Raw genomic sequence first — 16,009 nt, forward strand, 5'->3', positions numbered from 1 at the left:
CCCGTCCCAGATGCCCAGGAGGAGCCGCCTGTGGCCGCAGCACGCGGACAGCCACCCGATTGGCCCGCACTACTTCCGCTCTCGTGAAAGGCTAAGTCCCGGAAGATGCCCGCGCCTGATGTGGTCCCGGCCCCGGCAGTCCGCCCGGCCGAGGAGGAGAGCGCTACCCGGAAGAAGGCCCAGGAGGTGAGGCAGGTCATTCCCGGGTTTCCGGCCTCGGCTGAGGTCCCGCGGGAGGCCGCTGCAAGGCAGCAGAGCCGGCCGCGACACAGCGGGGTTTCCCCTGGAGGGTGACGGTCGTGGCCGCCACCGGAGAACTCCAGCTGGGCCAGACCACCACCCATAGAGACCCCGGGCACGCAGACGCCCCTTATTGGGAGCAGCAGCCAAGCCAGATGGGCGGGGAGATTGAAGCCAGGGAAAAGCGAAAAGCAGAAATCCTGGCCACAATCCGGGAGAAGGAGAACCTGAGGAGTGCCACCTACCGGGTGCGAGGCCAAAAGTACCATGGCCAGGTCCGGAGGTTTGACCGAGACCGTGGATGGGGGTTCATCTATGAGCCCGGCCTGGAGGCCGAAGTGTTCTTCTCCCTCAGAGTTGTGAACCCGCACCTACCCTATGGTCACCCGGACCGTGACCTGCTACCCGGCGACTTGGTCCAGTATACCCGGCATTGTGGGGAGAGGGGCTGGTTTGCCCTGGATGTCCGCCTGAGAGAGGGCCGCAGTGTCCCAGAGCGGCCCCAGTCCCCTTCTACCACTGTACAGCCCTGAGGTTGCCGTCGAGGAGGAATATGAAGAGGAGGATCAGGAGTAAAGGCAGTGGAACCCGGCTGCCAAGTTGAACAGTCCCCGTTGGGACCATACTGCCTGTTGGGACTTTGTTTTTGCCACGTTTCATAAAGACAAGGCCGAGAACTGGCAGGCCACCCAAAAACTATTGGGCTTGTAAATAAATCCCTCTTAACCGGCCTTCCGGTTTCACAGCCTCTGGAGAGGCAGACTGGAGGATGGGCTTGCGGGAAATAGATGGCCGAGGCCCGCCACCACTGCAACCGGTAGCCATCCTCCGAGTCAGGGGTTCCCTGGATGTGGGACCTCTGAAAAGACAGGCAGATGTGAAACCCTGCACCCGTCCCATTGGATAATGCCTGGGCCCCTTCCTGGACTGGGGAAAAGGGGTGCTGCCCACTTCTTATGGGCAGCATCAAGGCTCAGGCTGTTTGGGTGGGTGATTGAAGGACCCGGACCCGTTTTCCGTTATTAATAAAAGTTTACCGTTTGCAACGTTCAAGTATGTGCCTCCTGTAAGGGAAAATTAAAAAAGCTAATATTCAAAGTTTATACAACTGTTAGTATACTTGTACTGTGTTCCTGTTTTTTATCTTTCAGAAACAAAATAATTACCTTGAGCGTGTGAGGTACTTAAGTAAAGTGCGGGGATTGAAGATAAGTGCGGCATAGTTTCAATCTCATAGTTTGACTCAAGAACATAGTTTGAAAAATGTATCCTTATACGTTTCCCATTGCTTTTTTTGTTTTTTTGTGTGCACATAACCATGGATTACTCCTGCATTCACATCTGATAACTGCAAACCTCCAGCCTCCTGAAGATCCTTATATCATGGAAAGGGGAAACGCGTTGAGGCGATACAGAGCATGCTGCTAAAAGGGAAGTAACCATTCTTTTCTTCCCTGTGGGGTTATCTATACCCTTTTTTCTGCTCTATAAGAATCATCTGCATGATTGCCCTGAGGCATTGCATTACATGTATCAGCATTGGTTTATGCAGTGCAAATCTGTGCAATTATGATTGTGTAAAAGTTTACCCATGTGTGATTGCCATACCATACTATATCACACTGGGACAGGGGAGGAAAACTGACAGATGGAATTGAATTTTCCATTATGTTAATGTGTTCCTCCATTATGTTAATGTAGATTGTGTATTATGTACTATGTACTAATTTGTACTGGATCATGTACTATGGACTAATTTTTCTGCAGAAGCCTACCTATGTTGGGGCTTAATACTTGATTTTTTGTCCTGGTTTTCCTGATAGGAAGCTGTTATCTATCGGACAGTGTGATTATATGAGCACTTTGTACTTAATACATTCTAGTACTATTGTATGGCCATCCGTAGTGTAACTACTATTTTAATTCACTAACTATCCAGGGCAACTAGAGGGTGAGTCGACGTGGAACGAGGGCTCCCAAAACAGTTACGGCGTCATACCCTCCGTTGGTAGGTAGGAGCAAGGTCCCATAGGGTGCTATAGGGACCCCATATATTTAGCTCCTCCCCTTCATCATCTATGCCCTTTTTTGTGTGTTCGCTATTAATGGGTGTCTAAATTTTTAAAAATATATCAATAAAAGTTTAAATTTTAATTGAAATTGAGTTTTTTTGTTTTACGTTATTTGGACTTTGCAAAGGCATTTGATACTGTACCACATAATAGCCTTATACTAAAGCTCCAGAAGCAAGGACTAGGGGAAACTATATGCAACTGGGTAAGGAATTGGCTAACAGATAGGAAACAAAGAGTAGTCATAAATGGTACATTCTCTAAAAAGGCTATAGTCAGCAGTGGGGTGCCGCAGGGATCTGTGCTAGGACCAATCCTTTTTAATCTCTTTATTAATGACCTTGTGGATGGGATTGATAGTACAGTGTCAGTCTTTGCTGATGACACCAAACTATGTAGGATATTAAAAACTGACCTTGATAGTACAATATTACAAAAAGATCTGGATAAGATGTCAGAATGGGCAGATACTTGGCAAATGAGATTTAATGTTGATAAATGTAAAGTAATGCACCTAGGACGGAGTAATCCTATAGCCGCGTATACATTAAATGGAAGTAAACTCGGGACTACAGAACAGGAGAAGGACTTGGGTATTCTCATTACAAATAAGCTGAGCAGCAGCACTCAATGTCAAGCAGCAGCTGCTAAAGCAAACAAGATTCTAGGGTGTATAAAAAGAGAGATTAGATCCCGTGATCCCAACGTATTGTTACCCCTGTATAAATCACTTGTAAGGCCACATCTGGAATATGGGATCCAGTTTTGGGCTCCACATTTTAAAAAGGACATTCAGAAGTTAGAGTCCGTTGAAAGGCGGGCAACTAGACTATTACAAGGAATGGAGGCCTCCCATATGATGACAGGTTGAAAAAGCTAGATATGTTTAGCTTAGAAAAAAGACGTCTCAGAGGAGATCTCATTTATATGTATAAATACATGTGTGGTTAATATAAAGGACTGGCACATGACTTATTTCTTCCAAAGACAGTACTAAGGACCAGGGGGCACTCACTGCGAGTGGAAGAAAAGCGACTCTGGCAGCTAAATAGGAAAGGGTTCTTTACAGTTAGAGCAGTCAGACTGTGGAATACACTACCACAAGAGGTAGTAATGGCAGATACTAGAACAGCTTTTAAAAAAGGGCTGGATGATTTCCTCAGTACACAACATTGTTGGTTATAAATGACTTAGTGACAAAATGTAGAACTGGTGGAGGAAGGTTGAACTAGATGGACCTAGGTCTTTTTTCAACCTTAGTAACTATGTAACTATGTAACCCCACACATGACCAGGCAGGCGATGGGGAACCCCAGCATCACATACCGGCCTGGATTATGACACCAATATTTTCAATACATTTTATTGTGGAGAACTTGTTTCTGATATGAAAATTTTACTTCTAGTGGGTACCACGCTAGTTTTGCTATTTGTTTTCATAACACATACACCTATTATGGGATTTCATTTAAAAATTTGGTAGCATATTAGTGGTTAATTGCTAATATTTTTAAAATAATACTGTATGTTGTTCCACACCGATGCGGACTTTACCTCAACCTACATATCATTTTAAAAATCGCAAATATAAGCACATTGTAAAATCTCGAAAAAAAATAAACATTAAATGTTAGTATCATTATAAATCTCTAGCTACATTGTGAGAGTAAAAATGTTACTGCTGCAATCAAGAAATGAGTAATTTCATATTATAAAAATAATCTTTTTATCTTTAATTTCCTGTTTCTAACAATAAGCTGTTTTTGTCCTTAATTTTTAGAATTCCATCTTTTAGAAAACATAAAACATTTAATCAAATATGTTGTATTTTGTTAGTTGAAAAGTAATGCCAAATGTTCAGGTATTTTTAAAGGAGCACATATTCTTCTCTTAAGGCCTGTGTCACACGTCAGTGATTCTGGGACGTTTGTGCTTTTTTTTATACGTACCAGAATCACTGATATACACAGACACATTATAATAAATGGGTCTGCTCACACATCAGTGATTTTTCACTGAACGTGTCTCCGTGCAGTGTACACCCGTGGCCGTGATTCTGCACGGAGACAAGTCAGTTTTTTTCTGGCATCACTGATGACCCACGGACCACACTATGGTGTGATCCGTGTGTGATCAGTGAAACACGTACCAGAAAATCACCGACATATTAATTATTAAATATTATCAACTTACCTTGCCTGCGATTCGCTGTGCAGCCTCTGCTATCGGCAGCTTCTGCCTGGCTCATGAATATTCATGAGAGCAGGAAAACCCGTCCAGGAAGTAAGTGCTGAGAGCGGTGGGTGGACGCTGGAGAACCGAGGAGTTCAGCACCTTGGACAGCAGGAGCGAAGGCAGGTGAGAAAATGTCCAGATGCAATCACGGATCACGGATTGCAGATGGACAACCACGTGTGCCGTAAATCACGGAACACGGAGGGACGTGTGCGTGTTTTACACGTCAGTGAAAAACGTCTGTGTTTTTCACTGACGTGTGAAACGGGCCTAAAGTTGTATACATGTGAAGGTCAGAAGTTCTCTATAACTGGAGGAAAGCTGCTAAGACTTGCTCAACTTTAGGGGATATTAAATTATTGACAATAAATAATAGGAATCTGTCAGCAGGTTTTTGCTATGTAATCTGAAAGCAGCATGATGTTAAGGCAGATATCCTGATTCCATGATGTGTCACTTACTGGACTGCTTGGTGCAGTTTTGATAAAATCCCTGTTCTCTTTGCTGTAGATGTAGGAATGCTTTGAATGCTGAGCTGTGCATAAGCCACTTCACTGATAGGCAGCTTTCTATATCGTTGCTAATCAGTGATGTGGGCGTGGTTACACAGATTAGCTGGACTGTCTGACACCCAACACCTAGTCCTGCAATGATTATCTCCTGCTGATAAAACACTGAATGTATTTTAGCTACAGCAAACAGTTGAGCAAATAACACATCACTGGAAACCGGTATCTCTGCACCTATGTCATGCTGCTCTCAAATTAAACAGCAAACACTTACTGACATTCCCTTTAAAGCGGATTTATGTAGTTTTCCCTTTATTCCCTTCTATACCATAGAACTTCTCTGTGGACGCTGCCATATTTTGTTTGGCCTGAGGAGAAAAAGCAAACACCAATAGAGAAGTTCTGTGGTATACGTCCAGTTGGCTGAATGATACATTTGCATCATTATTACCGGGGGAGGGGGGCATGATTTTCAAGCAGAGGGTTACACCAGAAAAATAAAGGGTTTCTGAATCTGTCAAAAAGCACCAAATGGAAAGGGTGGTCAGTTTAGATTAAAATAATCAACTGAAAGGTCAATTTTTAGACTATAAGGTTCTACATTGTTAACAGTGGCAAATATTAAAGGTACTATATGCCAACAAAAAAATCTGTAACTGGGCTCCCTACATATCATTCCTATTTCTAGAGTGTTCTTATGTAGACTAAGGTCACTTGAGTGACTAAACCCACTGAAATTCAGTCTTGGACATTATGGCATTTTGTGTATCATCAGAAAATAATCTCATTAGGCCGCCATATCAAATTGGAGGCATAAATAGAAAATCAGTAAGTGCTCGCTCACACAAGCACCTAACACATCCTAGCGGTATCCAATGTTTTATTGGATAGCACTCGCTCCAATATTTTTGGTGTAGTGCCGGCTTTCGCTTTTTTTCTCATTGCGATTCAGCATGCTATGTACTGTACATCCAGTACATCCAGTACTGACATGCAAAAATTCAAGTCTATGGGTGCTTGGAAATCATCAGACTGCACTTGGATGTCATCCGAGTGCAGTCCAATATATGCCGACACAGACAATGAAGAAGATGGAGAAATTATGTTTTCCATCTTCTCCTCAGCTGTATTCCAATTCTTGCACACGAGAAAATCGGATCCCAGTAAACTGACCCTGGGCTCACGCTCTGACCATATTTTGAGCAGTGTCATTAAGGTGATCAGCTCGATTCTCTCACATGATAGACTATAGACCTATGTGAGGGAACCTGTAGGCATCACTGAATTTTTAGGACCATGATGTTATTGCTCAGTATGAATTGAATGGGGCAATGTGTTCATCAGGTCTAACATTATGACTAGGTATTATCGAATACTTCGATTATTAGGCTTCTTGAACATTTTCCGAATACCTCGCCGCTATTCGACTATTCGATATGCAATGTAAGTCTATGGGAAGCCCGAATAGTTCTGAATAGTTGTTATTTGGGTTTCCCATAGCCTTACATTAAGCATCGAATATTCGCGAATAGTCGAATAGCAGCGAGGTATTCGGAAAATAGTCGCAAAGTCGAATAATCAAAGTATTAGATCATCCCTAATTATGACTGAAATGCAACCACACCCAATGTCATCTTGATTGAAAGCTGACGCTCCGCTGCCCAACTCAGTACAGGCGTACTGAGATATGAGATGGGGCAATGCAGATTTTAGAGATCACAGATAGAGACATTGATACGAAATGCCGGTGCTGGAAATCAGTCACTTGCAGAGTCCTGTGCACGACCCTGAACCCTGGTACTTGCTGTGATTTATACTTTCCCTCGATGTGAGGAGAGGAGCCTGGCTGCTCAGCAGAGTGGAGGATGCTTCACTTACATCTCACACAGCATTCTCCTCTCTGTGATCAGAGCTGCAGCTAGTTTCTGCTGAGGAGGGAAAGAAGTCACAGGAAGGAGCAGAGCAAACACTGCAGGATAAGGCAGTTTCAAATGGAAGCTAAATAGCAATCAGTTAATGGATCCATTTTCCATAGACTCCATTGTTAAAAAAAAAGGGTCCAGCTGAAATCAGTTTTTTGAAAATGGACATAAAAGTAATGTCTGTACAACTTTTTGGCTAATGTATTGCTGCTGTCTCTGTTCTAACTGATGATTACTGGACATGTGACCTTAGGGCCACTTTACACGCTGCAACATCGCTAGCATTTGCTGGCGATGTCGAGCGCGATAGCACCTGCCCCCGTCGTACGGCCGATATGTGGTGATCGCTGCCGTAGCGAACATTATCGCCATGGCAGCTTCACACGCACATACCTGTTCAGCGACGTCGCTGTGACTGCCGAACAATCCCTCCCTCAAGGGGGAGGTGCTTTCGGCGTCACCGCAACGTCACTAAGCGGGCGGCCAATAGAAGCGGAGGGGCGGAGATGAGCGGGACGTAACATCGCGCCCACCTCCTTCCTTCCTCATTGCGGACGCAGGTAAGGTGATGTTCCTCGTTCTTGCGGTGTCACACATAGCGATGTGTGCTGCCACAGGAACGCCGAACAACATCGTACCTGCAGCTGCAGCTATAATTGGGAATAGACCACCATGTCACCGATAGCGATTTTGAATGTTTTTGCAACAATTCAAAATCGCTCATAGGTGTCACATGCAAAGACATCGCTAACGCGGCAGGATGTGCGTCACAAATTCCGTGACCCCAACGACATCGCTTTAGCGATGTCGTAGTGTGTAAAGCGGCCCTTAGCCTTAAGGGGTTGTCCAGTCTAAATCCATACAACTGCAGTCACTCTATCCATATTGACACTCAGATCAATCTCTCATCAGAGTGTTAGCATAGTGTGATGTCGCAATCTGAGCACAATGTCATTAGAAGATGGAAAACAAAATGTCTCCATCTTCTCCATTATATGAGGCTAGGCTGCAGAAATCAAACTGCACTTCTATGTCATCCAAGCTCAGTTCAATGATTTCCATGCACCCCCAGACTTGCATAAGTAAGTGGCATCTGATTTACGCTATCACTCATTTATATTGCGATTTTTTGATTATGCTGATTTGCCACTGAATAACATAAGTCCAAAGTGACATCCGATAAAAATTGGAAAGTACTTGTCTGATGTATGCGCTCATGTGAGTGGGGTCGTAAAAAACTGTAGTGCCCAGCGGGGCAAGGGGTTAGCCTACTTATAGCCGGGCCGTTGAGGGTCAGGTCTGGAAATGTCACGGGTGGCCTTGCCCGGTTCCGTTGCCCCGAAGCGTACACAAATGGAGGGGAAAGTTGGATGATGGGGATGATTTGTCGTCACGCCACCTGTGGTACGCGACCAGGTATTTGGCCTCCGCTGCAAGGATCCTCGCTGGGGCCGGTGTTAATGCAGCCGGGGTGTTGTTGCTCCCCCCAGGTGGAGCGAGCTCCGTGAAGAAGATGGGATTGGCAGTCCCTGGGAGCGCCGAAGTGCGGAGGGAAATGGTGTTGGTAAATCAGAGTCTCAGTCAGCAGCCGCGGTTCCAGGTTTATTTACTCACTGATTGGATGCTGCACCCCAGGTACTGGTCTCTGCCGTCACGAGCTCCTTTCAATCCTAGGCAAAGCGGAAAGCCACCACAGGTGTTTGAGAGATAGAGAGAGAGAGAGAGTGTCCTTTCTGCAGGGTGTCCCCGTTAGAAGTGAGGAACCCGGGCTGAGCTCCTGCTCCAAGCCTCGGGCCCTGTGAAGAAGAAGAGTCACAAGTGGTTTGTGTTGCCAGAAATGTGGTCCAAACTAAACTAAACTTTTGTGTCATGGTTGCGCCTACCTCTACCTCAAGTGGTACCCACCCCCAGGTGGTTGTCCTGGTGACTGCAAAGTCTCGTGATGACCACCCCCCATCTGCCCCAAGCCAACTTCCCGGGAGAAGGCACCTAACTGTATGTGTGAAGCCCCACAGGTGCGGTGTAGCGGTGCATTACCTTTAGGGACTCCATGTGATGGGACGGTTCTGGTCACAGGTAGGGAACCTTCTTGGGATTGTCGTGACGCCACTCTCAGAATTGCGGTCAATGGGGACCGCCACTGCAGATTAAGGGATGCCTGGGGCTGATGGTGGGTGCAGTCAGTTGTAATAGCCTCTTGAGAGTGAGGCAAGCCCCAGGGCCCTGTGTAGGTGTGTAGAACCACAAGTCGCAGAATAACTCAACACAAGCAGAATGTCTTTCAGGGTTTTTACTCACTGTTGATGGCAGGGTGAGTAACCCGGGCGTAGCTGGGATGAATCAGGCTGGAATCAGGTGTCCTTCAGGCTGACTTGTGAGGGTGGCTACTGACTCGCCTTCCTTAGCCCTTCTGATGTTTGTGATGACCACGACTTGCAGTCCCTACGGGGGCCACCCAGAGAAGTTACTGCTCCCCTCGTTTCGGCCCGTTTGCTTGTAGCCTGGACCAGGTCACTCCGGCTGCTTGCCTCCTGTGAGCTATGGGCCCTCACTTTGCTACCTGGCTGCGGACTCTGTGGTGTTGTCTTGGGGGTTTGAAGTGCCCCCTCAGGCAGGTTTGGCAGAAGAAAGGTGGATCTATCTCTGCACTGGGACCTGTTACCTGTTTGGGCCTGGTTCCTCCCTGGCAGTCCTCTTACTCTCCACTCCGTTGCTCTCTCTTTAGCCTTGGGTGGATTTCGAGCGGCACTACCAGGTGACCGTTCTCCCCTGTCAGTAGTCACTGTGCAGACGCTGTTAGACTGCCACAGCTCCAGGGTCTGCTTCTGCTCTTCCTGAGCTGCGCACTAAACCGGCTCACTTGTGAGACCTGCACATCTGCTCTCTCCGCTGTCTTCTCACTAACTCCTTCTCCCTTGACACTCCTTCACTGACTGACTCAGCTCACTCCTCTTTTCTTCCTTTCCCCACTCATGCCTGCCTACGCCACCTAGCAACCAGGCTCTCTACCACACCCCTTGAGTGGACATGGAGGCCACGCCCCCTCATGGAAGCTCTCAGGAGTCCTTCCAAAGGTACATGTGTGAGACCTGATCACTATGCGCCTGTGTAGTCACACCTCGGTCAGCCTTCTGGATTACCTGTATTGTACTGCCCCCAGCATGGGTGCAGTACTCCGTGGTGCCTGACCAGGTCAGGGGCGCCACATATGTAAGATGAAATATGACAACACCGATGGTTAACCCCCTCTTCACCAGAGATGGGTACTGCACCTAAACTAAGGCGCAATACCCTGTGGCTACCAGAGCCTCAGGGGTGCCACAAAACAAAGAGATGAAATATATAAATGGAGAGTCAGTACAGTATGGCTGGTACTAAGATACACAATATAGGAGTGGTGAGAGGAATTATTGTGTAGGTTGGAGATGACCTGGTAATGTAACAGACATACAGTATAAGAGGATGGGCAGAAAAGGGGCAGAACAGATATTCTAATGCAGGATAATATATAGATATATAGGAATAGGTACAGTGGCTGAATGGTTAGCACTGCAGGCTTTGCATGGCTGTGATTTTGGGTCCAAAACCCACCAAGGACAACATCTGCAAGGAGTTTATATGTTCCCTGTGGGTTTCCTCCCACACTCCATAGACATGCTAGTATGCTAGTAGGGAATTTAGATTGTGAGCCCCAATGGGGACAGTGATGATAATGTCTGTAAAGCGCTGTGGAATTAATGTCGCTATATAAGTGAATAAATAAAATTATATGTACAAGCTTTATAGCACTGTGGGTGTATTGTAGGTGATTTTTGCAGCTCTGCAAAGGATGAAGAGGACAAAGAGACCCAGTACAGCTTATCCAGCACTGAGACACTGGCTACATAGGGCAGAAGCAGAGTCCTGGCCATGAGGATGCAGCGGGCGGGCAGAGAGTGATTTACAGTGGGCAGAGAAGAGTATACAGTGGGCAGAGAGTTGTATACAGTGGGCAGAGAGGAGTATACAGAGGGCAGAGAGGAGTATACAGAGGGCAGAGAGGAGTATACAGTGGGCAGAGTGGTATACAGTGGGCAGAGAGGAGTATATAGAGAAACCAAGGAAAAAAAAAAAATGGTGAAAACATACCCTGCTGTAACTAAATAAAAGCATAGTGCATATAAACATAGGGTACTTAGTAAACACTGTTTTTGATCAAAAAAAGCATAAAGCTATCCCACCAACGCCAAGGTGTACCCAGTTGGGATAGTACCTACACTCTCTAATATTAAAACCTTACCATGGGTCTAAAATAGGCCTCAATATGGCTAAGGGCTGAGAGTGACCGGGTCCCAACAGGACACACAGTCAGGGGATGCACAGAATGAAATGTCCAGCTCGCTGAGAAAGGGGCCACTCCCTGTTTGTACTGAATACAAAAAAACTACATAAAAACAAAAAAGTGAGCTGGAGTATGAGATGATACACATGGAGCTTGTGAGCTCATGTTCATACTGGCCATAAGACAAAGAGAAACCAAGGAAAAAAAAATGGTGAAAACATACCCTGCTGTAACTAAATAAAAGCATAGTGCATATAAACATAGGGTACTTAGTTGTTTTTATGTTTGTTTTTAGAGAGGAGTATATGTAGCGCCCCACGGGGCAGGTGGTTAACCTACTCATTGCGGGTTGGGTCAGGCGATGTCACGGGTGGCCTTGCCCGGTTCCGTTGCTCTGAGGTGTACAGCAAATGAAGGGGAAGCAAAATGATTGGGAAAGTTTATCGTGACGCCACCAGTGGTATGCAGCCAGGGATTAGCCGCCGCTGCAGGGTTTCATGCTGGGGCTGGTGGTAGTGCAGCTCGGGTGTGATCACTTCCCACAGGTGGAGTGGGCCCCAGGCGGATGGTGGGGGTTGCAGTGGTGCAATAGGGTACAGGGCTGGGACGCCAACTGTAACTGGACGACACAGGTTGGTAGTTTCCTTTTTACCTTTACTGGTCAGGTGTTATGGTCCAGGTTTACAGTGGTTTGGTCAACCCATTAGCAGTGTGGCTCTCTCCTTGCCTGGTGGTTTGGAGGCCTTCATTGATGTGCTCTTGGTGGGACTGCTGCAGCCTGGAGAAGAACAGCATCCCCTTCTCTCTCTTCACTTGAAGATGACTGTCCCCTGTGATGGGCAGCGTGAACCGGTTATGGGACCCGCTTGTATTACTGCGATCTCGGGTTCTATATTGCTGCTGCACCTTGGAACTAAGGTGGGCCAGGAAATGTAGAAACTCTTGCCCTCCTGGTTTTACCACTAGGCCGTTAGCAGCAAGTAGCCGAGGACCCCGGTGTCCTGTCCTAGCGCTCGGACGTAGAAAGCTCACACAGCAGCTGTCAATCAGCTACCGCTCTTTCTCCTCACCAACACTTTTCTGCCTCACTTCCTTCCTGTTTACTCTAACCCTTCCCTCAGGTCAGCATGTACAGAGAGACTCCCTTCAAAACAGGTTATGAGCTCCCTCTGCTGGCTTGGAGTACGAGATGTTATATGTGATGTTCCTGACAAGGAGAGGTCCCCACGCTGCCTCCAAGCATAGCATTCATCCCAGCGAGGAGAACAACACAACTGTGATTCCCATGACCACTGGGGTGCCACATATACAGTGGGCAGAGAGGAGTATACAGTGGGCAGAGAGGAGAATATTGTGGGCAGAGAGGAGTATACAGTGGACAGGGCTTAGCACTGGCTGCGAGAAAAAAAAAAAGCACAGCAAGTTGCCTAACCATGAAGGATACCTTGTAAACAGCTAGAACAGAGGCAATGCACAAAAAAACGTAGGAAGCGATGGTAGAAAAAAATACTCTGGAAGGCTTTTTCATTACAATCCAGCACTGATTAGCTTATAAAAAAAATAATTTTGGGGGTCGAACAAAGCCTTTAAATGATGTTTTCTTGGATGCAATTGTAATTCACGACTAACAAGCTATGTCATACAAGTGTTTATACAGGATGAGAATCATGATTGAAGTGATTGAATAGTGACTATTACATTGAACATCATGTGCTCTGCTCACACAGACAGATAATCTGCAGTGTAGATATGCTTAGCGTAGAATCCCATAGGTGATACTGTTTACTTATCAATCTATTAACTATGTAAAAAGGAGCTATCAGCTCACCTGTCCAGGTGCACGATTCATACTTCAATAGCATCAATAGTCCAAATGATAGTCCCCACTCACATCTTCTTAAAAAATGATAGTACATAGGTGGAAACGCTTTGCCTAGGAGCTCAGTGAATATTTCTTTTCTGCCTTTTTGTTTTTTTTGTCTTTGTGCCCTACCATTATTGAGACTTTTTATATTTCTGGAATGCCGACTAGTTTTTACACTGTTGTAGCTATTAATTATCTATTATTTAGAATATATGAATTCATAAAGTATTGTACAAACATTTTATTTGATTCTTTAGAAAGAAAATGTAGTCAAATTATTGAAATGAAAAAAACTTTTTGATAATCACAAGTATGTTCTTGTTCTAATAATCCATTTGTTACTGAAATATTTATCACCTTGGAGCACAATCAACCCTATTTAGGACCTGAATTTCCACTCCTACCAGTCAAACAATTGAAGAAGTGAGTAATTTCCATTTACATTTCACAATTTTTGAAACTTGAACAGGAATTTTTTTCACTCGCCAAAATGCTTTCATATATGGTGAACGAGCGTTTATGGACACATCATTCACTTGCTCAACCCAACCACAGTAGCTAATTACCGTGAACAATAGCCCGTCAACCTCAGAATCTGATGAATTATCGTCCAGTGTAAATGCAGCTTTAAGCATCACCTATCAGTTGTTTGCTTGGCTCATTCCTTTTTGGTGACCCAGTAAGTGTTGCCAAACTTTTTATTTGGAGCAACGTCAATCATGGTAAAATCTACATGAACCTACTTTAAGGCCCTGTTACATGCAACGACGTATCTAACGATATATCGCCAGGGGTCACGGATTCCGTGACGCACATCCGGCTTCGTTAGCGACGTTTTTGCGTGTGACACCAACGAACGGCCGTTAATAATCAAAAATACTCACCTTATCGTTGACACATCGTTCATTTTCAAAAAATCGTTGATTGTTGCAGGACAGAGGTTGTTCGTCGTTCCTGCGGCAGTGCACATCGCTACATGTGACACCTCGGGAACGATGAACTACAGCTTACCTGCGGCCACCGGCAATGAGGAAGGAAGGAGGTGGGCGGGATGTTACGGCGGCTCATCTTCGCCCCTCCGCTTCTATTGGGTGGCCTCTTAGTGAAGCCGCTGTGATGCCGCACAAACCGCCCTCTTAGAAAGGAGGCGATTCGCCGGCAACAGCGCCGTCGCTAGGCAGGTAAGTCCGTGTGATGGCTCCTAATGATTTTGTGCGCCATGGGCAGCGATTTGCCCGTGACGCACAACCTACGGGGGCGGGTGCTTTCACCAGCGATATCGCTGCATGTAAAGCCCCCTTTATAACTAGATAACTTTAGTTGCAAAGAGCTATCCATGAAATTATAATTTGTTTTTCATACCCCTTGGTTGCCAGGAGGTTTTGCAATTCATCAAATAACTGAGTAAATCCTTTGAATGCTATAATTTCTGAGAGAAAAACACTAATTTTCTATCGTAAAAATCATTACTAGTTAGGGCATTGCAGGATTTTTATTCAGTAAGGGATGAAAGTCAAATGAATGTCCTTCAGCGGACCTTACTTCTTACACAATAAATTGTATTACTCTGGAGTGCCACTTACCTCCTAGCACAATGATATTGGATTGTTTTTCCTCCTCAAGATTGTATTTATAGAAAATAAGGGAGTAATTGATTTTTTGTTATTATTCCTAAATAAGCTTATTTTTTCCTCATAATGGTATATATATGAAGACATTTTGATTATACGACCTGCCAGTAGTATAGAAACCATGAATTTACATTCGAATGGAATTTGCAGGGAATGTAGGTTTCAGGATAACTATTTATATACCTATAATGGTTTATTATTAATAGAAACTTAAAGAGTATCTGCCGTTTCCTCTAGAATAACAACTTGGTCTTTCTGCAATTACAACCTTCTTTGTTGCATAAACTAATTGTATAAATGTGATGCCCTGGACTAGTCAGGTAGTCACAGACAAGCCCTTGCACAAACACCCGCCCCCCTAAAAAGGTAACAGCAGCTAACCTAAATACCTTGGTCACCCCTCTCAGGTCTTGACGTTCACACCAGGGGGTGGAGCCAGGCAGTTGGCCATGCCCATCGAGGAGTTCAGATAGCCCGAGGCGGGAAAGACAGGGCAGATTAGTTTTGGAGGTGAAAGAGAGAGGAGTAAATGTCTGACAGGGGTCTGAGTCATAGCCTGGACACCCTTTGGCCAAGAGGCAGATGGTGGTCGCCACCTGCAGGAGCCGGGAAGATGGCTTGGTGGAACCGTAAGGGACCGGGACAGGGTAGTGGCCCGCCGGTACGGAACCGGGGAACCGACTGGAAACCAAAGCACAGAGGGGGGTACTCAGACCCTGAAACGAGGTCCAGAATCTACTGGACTAAGTTAATCCACTGATTGAGGTCTGGACTTTAGGTCCTTTCCCAACCAGGTCCCGACTGAAGACAACAGCCCAACGAGGGGGATAGGAAGCCACCGCTCAGGCAGAGAGATCCCACGGACCAGCATCTGCGGGCAAACAGGCTCTCCCGACACACACACAGCTGGGGAGCGGACTCCCGTCGCTGAAGTGCAGGCAGTCCACAGCTACAAATCAAGGTGCAGGAGAAAGGCAGGGACCACCAAACCGGGTGGGGGACCAGACGCAGCCGGTTGCAGGCAGCGACCACCCTCTTTTTGGTTTACCAGAGACTCCGGTGTATCTGTCAGAGTGAGTACAACTGTGCCCTCGGGCCGCGCACCGCCCCGCACAACACCAATCCATCCGCACCCTCACAACCGGGCCCCGGGACCATCAACCCCCCTACCCACAGAGGGATCAACACCTGGCTGCGCAACACCGTCCCCGGGGG

The sequence above is a fragment of the Anomaloglossus baeobatrachus genome, chromosome 10, assembly GCF_048569485.1.
Source record: "Anomaloglossus baeobatrachus isolate aAnoBae1 chromosome 10, aAnoBae1.hap1, whole genome shotgun sequence".
Lineage (NCBI taxonomy): Eukaryota > Metazoa > Chordata > Amphibia > Anura > Aromobatidae > Anomaloglossus > Anomaloglossus baeobatrachus.